This window comes from Emys orbicularis, chromosome 2 (genome assembly GCF_028017835.1).
Source record: "Emys orbicularis isolate rEmyOrb1 chromosome 2, rEmyOrb1.hap1, whole genome shotgun sequence".
NCBI lineage: Eukaryota > Metazoa > Chordata > Testudines > Emydidae > Emys > Emys orbicularis.
The window spans coordinates 125,919,345-125,932,171 of record NC_088684.1 but is presented as its reverse complement, the minus strand read 5'-3'; positions in this window follow the sequence as shown (position 1 = coordinate 125,932,171).

Genomic DNA, 12,827 nt, shown 5'->3' with positions numbered 1-12,827 from the left:
GCCCAGCCCCATTGGATGTTATTTTAGGCCCCAATTCAGCAAAATACGTAAGCACATGCTTGACTTTAAGCACGTGTAGTCCCATTGACTGATTTTCAGGAGTAGTACCTTAGTTCCAAAATTTGACAAGCCTTTGCAAATGGAAAATGAATGTCAGATCTTTGCCTTGGTTTTTTGGAGCCTCAAGTTTTAAGTTTCTGAAGTCTTAATCTAGAGCAGTGGTTGTTTTAAATAGTACTTTAGATGAAACTGAGTTTATTTTTCATAATCATGACAAAGTTAAAAGGTTTTCATGATACATTTGACAATCTTATCATCCCAGGAACAGAAGGCTGATGAAGCAATTTTGGTTGACCTGTCCAATTAGATCATTATGAATTCTTATCCTCCAGAATTTTAATTGTTTTTTTCTGGGAACTCTGTAATTGGATATTGGATAACATTAGCATTTTTAACTGCTGCTGTTTTTTAGGATGGCTGTTTTTGGTTTGCCAATTTAACTATCCCTCTGGAAATTGAATTATGACAGTTGAATTATAATTGTGGGTGGCATTAAAGAAAATTTTTAAGCAAGTCACAATGTAAGAGCTGTTCTAGCAAAGTAGTTGTAAGAGGTAATAATGGGAGAGGCATCATAGCTTGTTTGAAGTATTCCTTCAGCCTTCCTGTTTTCCTGGGGTCAACAACATCCATCAAGCCAGGATTTCACCCTATGTCTTTCAGGTTAAAAATCCCCTCAAATGAGGATTTCTGTTTTGTTTTTCTCACTTGTCACTGCCATATCAATTTTGAGCATTTTCACTATGAGTTTGGAGCTTCTGGAACGAATAGAAGTTCATGAGGTTTCCTGGTTAGGGGCCTGCTTTTTTATGATGCTCCTGTTCCAAATTGATTACTTTTAAAATGTCTGCATTAAGGGAACAACCCACAGTTTTCAACATTCACCTCCGCACCTAGGGTAGTGCCTTTGAGAAGTGTAAGTCTGAGGAGCCAGGCATGAGACAGTAAAACACAAGGACAATATTTACCTCTGTTCCCTGGTTTAGAAGGACTTTCTAATTTTGACCTCCCTTTAAAGCTGTTCAGTCCTTCTCCCTTGTGGTGCTTCTTGGGAGGTAGATCAACCTGATTGTTCTGCTGCACCTTCCCCAGTACTCTGTGCTGTTGATCTGGGTTACTGCTGCTGCTGGGCCTGCCTCTCTCTGATGCATTATTTTATGACTCTATCCCAAAACTCCCAGTGTTTTAAGCATGCGTTTTACTGCACTGTTCAAGCAGGTGCCTAGGAGAGAAGGTGCAGATATGGCCAGGAAGAGTGGCTCTTTATACCCACCTGAGAGTAGTCCTAGAGAGGAAGAACAATGCACAGTAAGGAGGCAGGAGACCATCAGAAGGAAGAAGAGGAAAGGCAGAATGAGGAGAGCATGCAGAGAATCAGCACACATCTTTGTATGGAGAACCAGGGTTTTCAAATGGGAGTGCCCGAGAGACACCAGATAAAGTAATGCTATGACACTGTAACTGATTATCTTACATAGCCTTTTATTGTGGTAGTCACGGTAGTTTAGTAAACATGGAAAAGTATGTAAGTAATGCACCATCTCAAAAACAAAATAGACGAGAACATGAGGGCGAGAGGGGCAGGACAATAATCCTAAAAGCCGCCCCAAAAAACTTCAAGTCTCCACCACACCATATAATTCAAAGTGATCAATGTACCTCTTGATGTATGCAACCAACTCCTAGCAACTTTAATGGGAGTTTTGATATCTAAATATCAAAGGGAACCTATACCCCCAAAATATGAGAACTTATTTTAGCTTTCAATTTTATTTTAGCTTTAGATTTCAATGATAGATGGTTTAATGAGCAGTTCAGCAGGAAGGATAAAGGATACTGGGATGAGTCAGTGACAGATGAGAGTTCTGGTTCTCTGACCCGCCTACTATATTGTTATGGTAATTTTCTCGTTTATTCTAACAAGAAATTGTGAGCTCATTTTGGAGCCAGCTACTTTCTAAACGTTCAGCAGAGCAGCCTAATCGAGTGGACAAAATAACACGGCTAATAAAGCCTAGTGTTCCAATTCCTGTGATCACTCTGGCCACCTTCTTCTTGAGGAAAATAGATAATCAGCCACGGACAACCCCCCATTTCCTAATATATGACCCTGCCTACAATCAAATTTCAGTTATGTTGAAGGACCTGGTTACAACATGTTTCATTCTTGTAGTGTAGGTGGGATATCAATGGTGTTCTCAGGCCTATGCTAAATCTTTAAATACACCCAAGACTTCAGCAGTGCTTAGGGAAACAGAACAAAACCCAAAACCCTTGGCTAGGTATTCCTTATTTAGGCAAAATGTCAAACCATGAACTACAGGGTACAAATATACAATCTGTAGAAAATGTTTTAAGGATCTGATTTTCAGAAATTCTAACCACCCACACAATCCCAGTTAAAATCAATGGGAGTTTATCAGCACCTCTAAAAGTCAACCCCTAAACCTCTACAGCCAACTACATACATCTGTTTAAACCCAGTCTGTAGAATTAAGTATATTACCTCATCTAGGAAGAAAGAGAGTAAGGACCCTCCTTTTGATTTTTCTGAATGAATTCTAGTAACTGGTAGCCTCAACAGCTTTCCTAACAGCTATGCTTGAGATCTGTATTACAGAGTGTTAATAGTAATAACAACAACAACAAACAGTGCTACAGTTAAGGTTATTCTCAGTATTGTCATTATATGATTTTATCAGAGTTTTAAATTTCATGAGGCCAAAGCTGGGCATAACAAACAGAAATGATGAATGTATGCAACTTGAAACAAAAATCCCATTTAAGGGCTAACAAGTAAAGCAACAAGACATTATTCATTTCAGTTTTTTAAAATGTGCCCATCAAATTGTCTAACACATTGACATTTATTAAAAAAGAGAAATGTCCACAATTTAGGATCAGTATCTAATTGGCTGAGCCCTTGTAGGTCCCATTGGATGCCCCAAGTCCAAAGCTCTCCTGCTTCATTCACCAGCCTGCCCTGAGAACCAGCCTAGGAAAACATGGACCTTCATCATAATTTCAAGGTCAGAACATGTAAGCTTTGGCACACTGATGCAAGAATGTCATTCCATCATTGAGGAGCTTTCAGTGAAAGCACCTTGCCATCAGATCCCCTTCATGATTCAACCAAAGGTTGTTTATTAGTAAGCTATTGAGGCTTCCAGTTGGTTAACACATATTTCAAGGGACCATCCAAGATGAAGTGGCCCATTAACACTCCTTTAGTCATAGGGGGAAAAAGAAGAGGGAAAAGCAGCTGGGAGCAGGCACAGCGGGGTGGATAGTGGGTTTATAGAGCGTCATAATAAGCCATAAATCCAGGGTCTCTATTCGATCCATGATTTTTAGTGTCTAGCAAAGTTATGAATTTAACAGTGTTAACAGGTCACTTCACTTTGAATGGTCCCTTGAAATATGTGTTAACTACTTATGCTAAACAATCTATTCCATATTATATTTAGCGGTGACACTCAGTTTATGTTTTCCAGAGCTAAAGAAGAGTTCTGTGTAGCACAATGGCTCTTCTCCCTCACCAACGGAAGTTGATCCAATAAAAGATACTACCTCACGCATATTGCCCCTCTAATATCCTGGGATCGACACAGCTTCAACAACACTGCATATCAAAATTTAAGGCATCTTAGAGCAATTATTGTCTTTTTAAGTGTTTTGTAAAGCACTGTGTCCACTTCTGGAATTCTATACATCACATAATAATCATTTTAAAAGATTAGAGCCCTTCACAGTTGGATGTGGGTGTACTGATGTGACAGCACCAGAAAGACCCACCCAACCAATCAGAACATGACTTTGGACAATTAGTGTACAGAAATACACTTTAGTTGTGATTTAGACATATTTCCTTCTTGTGCATTTCTTTCCACTCTCCCCAGAGTTTTTTCATCAATGCAAAGAAAATATACATATTTCCCAATAAGTGAGTTCTTTGATACTACTGTTTCATATTCCCTGTAACTCAATCTCTTAATATATTTTGGAGCTGAATATGCAAACTAACCACTTCTCATATCTATTTTCTAAAATGTATATTGTATACTTGTGACAGAGGCTCAAAGGTCTGTCAATAATTTGTTATTTTAAAATAACAAATTAAAAAAATATTTGTATTGCAAGCTATTTCTGGGGCTGGGGGACTTCCAGAGGTGATTAGGAAACAGTCCTGTGGCCTTCCTCCAAAGCAGGACTCCTGATTGAAGAATCTTTTGTGTAAATGTTAATGAAACCTCACCTTGATGGGTTAAATGGACGCTAATAGCTGAAAGACACACAGACAGCAAGAAGTGGGATGTTATATGTGTAAACCGACAGACAGGTCAGTTGACAACCAGGTATGGGGACAGGAGAGTTGCTATTTAGACTGCACAATACTGACCAGCTTCCCAGAGCTCTGGGGGTGAGTGAGAGAGAGAGAGAAATGGAGTGTTTTCAAAGAATGAAAGCTATTCATTTTTTTCCCCGTAACTAGGGCTGAAAATACCTTATGCAGTTTAGCTTATGAGAACTGTAAATTCAGGTGGGAGAAGCAAATTTTTTTTTTCATTCCATGTGGTCTGTTTTTAATAAATCTTGATTTTGCTCAGATTACTGTTGGGTGGGTAATTTCAGGCAGACCTCCTCAAACAGAAGAGAATCCCGTAAGTTCTAAGGAGAGGTGCTGAAGGGTTGTGACGATGTCACAGGTCCAATGCTCTGGAACTGCTCTGTAAGAAGCCAGCCAGGACTCTCGGGTAATGTGACTCCCCTCAGGGCACGCTGTCCAGGGCAAAAAACCTCCTTGGCTTTGACCTTCCTGGTCCGACCTCGGAGCATTCAGCATCCCTGTTCACACTGCACACTTCCCCTTGGTAGGGGAAGCCAGAGGGCCATGCACCCCAACTCCACAGTCAGATGTGACTCTCAGTCAGCGTTGTAAAGCAGAAGGGTTTATTGGTCAACAGGTACACAGCATAGAACAGAACTTGTTAGCACAGAAGTCAGTGACTTTCAGCAAAGTCCATCTTGGGGGGACCCTGGGCCAGATGGCCTGGTCTCCCTCCCTTCCAGTCCCCCACAGCAGACTGCCCTGGATCTCCCTGCCTCGCCTCTGACCTGCCCATAGCGCCTCCTCTGGTCTTTGTGCTGCTTCCTGGGCAAAGTGTCACCTGGTCTCATCCCCCTCCTGGTTCTCAGGTTACGAAGGGTATCAGCCATCACCTATGTCCAGAGAGCTGAGCAGCCTCACCTGCCCTGAGGGCCTCAGCAAAAGTCACACACCCAATTCCCATCACCTAGGCATTGGTGCAATATACAGGGAAACTGAGGTACACACAGTATTAGTATAGGACAGTAAGACTCACATGCAACATAAGGTTAATAATACCCCACTTCGTCATAAGGGTAAACAGTCTGGAACCTACATACTGCTGTCAGTCAAGGGGCTTAAAAGGAGTCTGCTCTGAGAGAGTCATGTTACCATTGAGTGGTGGCAGGCAAACAAGGAGAAGAGACCAAGATGAAAGTGAGGGGTAGTGTGGGTCACAATATCACAGATAATGGGTCACTCCATTCAATCCTCCTAGCAAGGGGGTGTGCAACTTGCAACTTCCCCTCCCTCCCCTTCCAAAAAGGTTACTGTGCCCTAGTGGAGGGTGGGGAGACTCTTGCCCAGGGAAGCGCAGGAAGCATTTGCAGCACTGACCCAGGGCCGCCCAGAGAATTCAGGGGGCCTGGGGCAAAGCAATTTCAGGGGCCCCTTCCATTAAAAAAAAGTTGCGATACTATAGAATACTATATTCTCGTGGGGGCCCCTGCGGGGCCTGGGGCAAATTGCCCCACTTGCCCCCCACCCCCGGGTGGCCCTGGGAAAAATAAACATTTAAAAACCTTCCGCATCTCGGCACAAACCCAGTTGTGAGAAAACTTCTTTTCAAATCACCTTTACAAGGTATCACTGGTTCTCAGCATCAGCTAGTGCTAAAAGGCGCTAAAAGGCACTAAAGCTCATTAAAAGGGTTGGACAAATATTTTCCGTCAAAACTTTTTTTGGATCGAAAACTAGGGGGTTTTAAAAAGCAGAAAAAATCACGGACAATGTCTGCTTTCCTTCAAAATTTGTTGTATTTTTTTAATTGAAAGCTGAAATTAGTCTACCAAAACCTAAACATGGTTTGGGGTTTCAGAAGTGTGTGGCCAAATATTTGCTGCTTGCTGTGTTTGATTGTTTAAAGAAACAATAAAAAAATTCTGCTTAAAAAAATCCAAAACTTTTTAACCACCTCAGCTTGTGACCAAACACCTGAGCCCATCCAGTCAGAGATTTTTCCAGGTTTCTGATATTCTGCTGGCTTCCTTGACTCATATCTGTCTCCATAACTTTGGGTTCATTTAGGTTAGAACATAAGAACGGCCATACTGGGTCAGACCAGAGGTCCATCCAGCCCACTATCCTGTCTACCGACAGTGGCCAATGCCAAGTGCCCCAGAGGGAGTGAACCTAACAGGTAATGATCAAGTGATCTCTCTCCTGCCATCCATTTCCACCCTCTGACAAACAGAGACCAGGGACACCATTCCTTGCCCATTAATGGACTTAACCTCCATGAATTTATCTGTTTCCTAGAGACTGGCTCCATGGGGTCCCTCACAAACTGGAGACAGTTACTGTGGGTTGTCTTTAGTATAGCTTATGTACATACTCCATGAACTGAGCATTTGAGCTTGTTCCAGAATCTGGGATGAGCCTATGTTGTGAAAACTGAAATGCTCAAAATAGCACATGCATGTGAATGGACACAGGGTGCTAAAATTAAATTAACCCAGGGGGTCTCAAACTGGGGGTCGGGACCCCTCAGGGGGTCACAAAGTTATTACTGGGGGTCATGAGCTGTCAGCCTCCACCTCAAACCTGCTTTGCCTCCAGCATTAATAATAGTGTTAAATATACAAAAACGTTTTTTTAATTTATAAGGGGGGGGGGGGTGTCGCACTCAGCAGTTTGCTATGTGAAAGGGGTCACCATTACAAAAGTTTGAGAAGCACTGAATTAACCCCTCTGGAGCCTCGGGGAATGCAGGGGAGGAGGGTCTCCCTTGGTAGGGTTGGGAAGGAGGTAGGTGGTGTAGGATATTGCTCTTCTCATGTGATCCCTCCCCCATGGCTCTCTTGGCTCTATCACTGTTAATCTAAAGTGGCTAATTTTAAATGAAGCTACCCTCCCCTGACATGAATCTCCCTATGGCACTGAAATTAAATGTAGACTATAATTTGGCATTTGAGAAGTGAAAGGGATGATAGCCCTAAGGGAAAAGATAACACCTTGGCTCTTTGTGTTAAATAGCTGTCTGCAAGCCTCAAACTGCTGAATGAGCTTTAGGGTAGGGAAGGCTGTGCCTCCCCAAACAGCCTGGCCCTGCCCCCTATCCGACCCCCACCCACTTCCTACCCCGACTGCCCCCTCAGAATCCCGGACCCATCCTGCTCCTTGTCCCCTGACGCCCCCCCCCCGAGACCTCCACAACCACCACCCCGGGACCCCACACCCCACAACTCCCCTGCTCCCTGTCCCCTGACTGCCCTGACCCCTATCCACCCCCCCCACCGAGTCCTGACAGACCCCCCGGAACGCCCACGATCCAACCCCCCGTTCCCCGTCCCCTGACCACCACCACCCAGAACCTCTGCCTGCTCCCTGTCCCCTGACTGTCCCCGGGACTCCCTGCCCCTTATCCAAATCCCCGGCCCCGGCCCCCTTACCATGCTGCTTCCCTCCGCTTCCCCCCTCTCCCGGAGCCTCAGTGCGCCGAGTCCAGGAGTGGCCCTGGACAGCGCTGCAGCAGCGTGGCTCCAGCGGGACTTGAGTTCCCACCGCTTGGCTGCAGCTCGCAGTCCCGCCCCCTTACCACGCGGCTCTGAGTGGGAGGAGCTCAGGCCCCGCCCGAACCACATCGCTGCAGCGCTGTCCAGGGCCGCTCCTGGACGTGGCGCGCTGAGGCACCGGGGGATGGGTGAAGGCGGAGGCGGGGGGGGAGCCTCTGACATTCTCGTGGGGGCCCCTGCGGGGCCCAGGGCAAATTGCCCCACTTGCCCCCTCCCTCCCCCCCCCCCCCCCCGGGCGGCCCTGCACTGACCTACCTAAAGGGTTCCACTTGCCGGTGGCAACTTTAAAGTGCTACTAAGGCTCTGCATGCTGAATCCAAACAAACCTCATGTACGCTAGCAACCGCACCTTCGCAAGCAGCAGTGCCAATTGCTGGGGCAGGTAGGCCAGCTCCAGGAACTCTGGCAGAGGAGGGATTGTGAGTGACCTTGCCAGGCAGGCTCTCTCTGTTGATGGACCCCTGGAAAAACGGGAATCTTTCAGATCTGAGTCAAGCTCATGATTTTTAATGGGAATGTATGTGTTAAGATTTGCAGTGAAATCAGAGTTGTTTGATAGGGTTAACAGAAATATCATTAAATATGCAACTAAACTAATTAAACTAATGCTTATGAAGTGTTTTGGGATCCTCAGATGATACACATAATAGAAGTGGAAAATATCATCATACATTACTGTCCCAGTGGCTACTGGAGTCAGTGGAAACAGACCCAGTGTCATGTCATTGGGGCCAGGAAATAAAGTAACCATGACTCCTGTGTGTGTCACTGTCATATGTACCATGGTCAGGAATGAGGACCCGCAGCCAGCCTGCTAGCATTACACCCAAGCACGCTAACAAGCACAGCTGGGCCCCACTTGAGCCACCTGATTGGCTTTTAAGAGCAGCAGCAACAGCACAGCACTGGCTACTCAAAGCATTTGCCCAAGGCTGTGATAGCTTCTGTTTGCCTGCTTGCTCCCAGCCCTGTCTGCCTCACACAAGACAACCAGGTGCTGACCATTGGTTCTGACTTTGACTCTGCCCCTGACTCTGGGCCCCAATTCTTGGTGCCTGACTCCGGCTCTAACCTGGCTACTGACTCTTGTGTCCCTAGACACAACTGCCCTTGTCCCAGTCGCTAACCACCATACACTCCATGTATGGAAAATAAGATGCAATTTTGAATTAGGGGCCAACAGTTCCATTGGGCAGTTCTGCTGACATCACAAACTATGAGTGAAGCCCAAGTGGCTTGTGCAGTCACCAAAACCCTTTTAGATGAAGTCACTGCTTAGTATTTTTTTAAATGCATGGATCTGATCACTTCTTGAAATGGAATAAACAAAGTAATGGTATAAACCACTCAGCCATCAACACCTTCTGCCCTTGTTTCAGCCTGCAGCCGTAAGTGGAGATATGGAATACTCACCATATACATGTCTAATTCCAGCACTGGATATGAAGTGTGTTTGGTTTTTTTGTGTGTGTGATCCTATTCAAAGACTTTTTAGCATTTTGTTTACTCATTGAAGTTGCTAAGGACCTTCCTTCACTTCTTAGAAGCCAAAATGCAGCAGCATCTGACAGAGGTCACCAACTTTCCTTCATATGCCAATTTCTTAGCTTTATTGGTTTATCACGCTTGGGAATTATAGAATGTTTTCTCTCTCCTGGTTTGAAATATATTTAACATCGGTCCATAAACAACAGGCATTATCAAATATGGAGACGAGAAGCAACAATTTGGGGTCAGATTTTCAGAAACACATTTCTGAATGTGCATGCATCACTGGCAGTGTACATACAAAAACATGCTTCTGAAAATATAGACTTTGATTAGCTCACAAGTGCAACTATGGAGTGAAGCTTGTATAGTTTGAACTTTTCAGCTATACTGGTGTCTATTTTTAGCCCATCTGTATGATGAAGTGCTCTTGGGAACTCTTGTCATACACATTCAGCAGATGCCAGAAGTACCTTGCTGAATCAGCACCATAAAATACTTGTCATACTGGGATGGATTATGTGAAAGAAACATCCTTTTAAAAACTCTCAAGGTTCTCTATGTGAGGCTAAAAATGGCTCTGATTATGGAACTATTTGATGTATCATCGGCCAGGTATGCATTATCAAATTTGGAGAGGGTGCAGAAAGGAGCCACAAAATGATTCAAAGGCTGGAGAAAATGCCTTACAGCAGCAAACTTAAAGAGCTCAGTCTGTTTAGCTTATCAAAAAGAAGATTGAGAGGTGATCTGATTACTATATATAAGCACTTTCCACAGAAGAAAATACTGGGTACTAAATGGATCTTCAGTCTAGCAGAGAAAGGCATAACACTATTCAATGGCTATAATATAAAACCAGAGAAATTCAAATTAGAAATTAGTCATACATTTTTAGCAGTGAAGGTGATTAACCACTGAAAAATACTACCAGGGGACGTGATGGAGTCCCCATCTCTTGATGTCTTCAGATCAAGACTGGTTGCCTTTCAGGAAGGTGTGCTTTAGTCAAATACAAGTTACTGGGCTCAGTACGGCAGTAACTGGGTGAAATTTAATGGCCTAGGACAGGCCTGCACAACATGCGGCCCGGGGGCCGCATGCGGCCTGCGTGGGCTCACTGTGCGGCCCGCGGGGGGTGAGTAGGCAAGCGGTGGGTGAGGGAGGGGGGCTGAGTAGGCGAGCGGGCGGGCAGTGGCGGGGAGTGAGTAGGCGAGCAGGGGGAGTAGGGGGCTGAGGAGGTGAGCGGGCAGGCAGTGGCGGGGGGGGCAGGTGAGCCGGCGGGGGGGGGCTGAGGAGGCGAGTGGGCGGGCAGTGGCGGGGGGGTAAGTAGGCGAGCCGGGGGGGGGGCTCAGGAGGCGAGCGGGATGGCAGTGGCGGGGGGTGAGTAGGCGAGCCAGGGGAGGAGAACTGAGGAGGCGAGCGGCGAATCGGTGGCTGACCTGTTCTACTGATCTGATCTGGCTCCATCCCCTCTCCAAGGGTTGCAGCTGTCTGGAGGTGCCTGCCTTCCATGCCTACCTCATTCAGTCAACAGGGCAATTGATTACAAAGTGCAGGGAAGATCTTACTCTACTTCTAGCAAAAAGACATTTTTCTTTTACCTTAATTATACTACCTTAGGGGCCCGCTATAACATATTACCGAGGTCCAATACTGCTGTTTCGGTGGGGCGATGCTGGGGAAGGAGTGTTTGTGTTTCTGCGGGGCAGGCGGCACTGGGGGCGGGGGGGGGGGGAGTGTTTCGGCGGCGCTGAGGGGGTTGTTTCCGTGAGGCGGGCGGCGCTGGAGGGGAAGGTGTTGTGTTTCGGGGGGGGGGGGGGGCTGGGTGGCACTGGGGGCGGGGTTGGCGGGGCCGAGGGGGGGGGGTTGGCCCTCAGCTGTTTTCTTTGGAGTAATATGGCCCTCGCCGCTTTACGAGTTGTGCAGGCCTGGCCTAGGACATACAGGATATTAGATGAGATGAGCCAAAGGTCCCTTCTGGCCTTAAATTCTACAGGTGTTTGAATTACATGCTAAGGGCCAAATTCTGTCCTCAGGAACAAGCACACAATTTCCATTTGTATTTCCATCTGGAGTTGCAGCTGTCCAGCTCCTGAAGGCAAAATTTGAGACTCAAAAGTTTTCTGTACAAACCGTTTTACCTGAATAGGAAGCTAGGAATAAAGTTACAATTAATCTACAAAACTGATATATAATTAGCCACATTCTGACAAAAAAATAGGTATTTCTTTGCTTCAAATCATCATATTGTTCTTATAGAATCTTTACATCGCTGCTTTTAAACGCCTCCCCCCGCAACCTTTCACATGCAGCTATAACACCCTCTAAATGTTTGAAGATTCCTGGATCCATTGTTTTAAACAACAATCTTAATAACTGCTCCTGGGGAATTCTGCGCCACTGCGCGTGCACATAATTCATGTGCTACACATATTTTTTTCCTGCAGAAAGTAACTTCTGCCTAAAGGTTGCTGCAGTTCCACCTTTTGCCCACCGGAGGGCACTGTGGCACTAGATCAGCGCAACTGCTCCCAGCCAGTCCCAGCTACCATAGGGAAGAAAAAGAGCCTGCAGTGCCTTCTTCACAGTGCCTGTTAGGCCAGGTCAGGAGACAGGGGATATAGGGAGACAGTGTGGAGCACATGGGAAGGGAGGTCACAGACCAGCTGCTGGAAGGTCACAGATGGGTTCATAAGGGCTAGTGGGGGAGGACAGACTGGGGCAGGGGCTGAATGGGAGTGGAGGTACAGTGCCACAGGGGGATGTGGGGGTGAAGGGCCACATAGGGAAAAGAGGGTGACTGAGGGGGAGCACAGAGACACATAGGGATGGGGGAGGGGGTGCAGGGACACAAGGGGATGAGGGGAGGGGGTGCAGGGCCACATGGGGAAAGGGGGTGCACAGAGACACATGGGGACAGGGAGGGGGTGCAGGGCCACATGGTGATGAGGGAAATGTGTGTCTGAGTGGGGGTGGAGGGACACATAGGGACAGGGGCAGATGTGCCTGACTGAATGGGAGACGCTAGGGGTCAGCCAGGGTCTGCATGGGGGAAGCTCCCTAACGATCCCTCCCTGCCCCCTGAAAAACCTGTTCCACACTTTTTCCATCCATACTCAAGAATTCTTCAAGTTCGCACCCAGGCTCCTTCCCAGCAATTACTTCTCTCTCCCTCAGTTCCTCCATTTACCCCTGACTCCCACAAGCCTTTGCACTGCTTCTGAGGGGTGTGGGAAATACGGTTCTGTATTGTAGTTTAAATGAATTATTACTCAGAGTTCTGTATTAATATGCCTAGTAAGGAATCTATTTGTCAAAAAATATTTCCTGAATCTTTTTTGTTGTCTGTATTGTTACAGATATAGTTGCTGACAGGTATTTTGAAATAAATTACC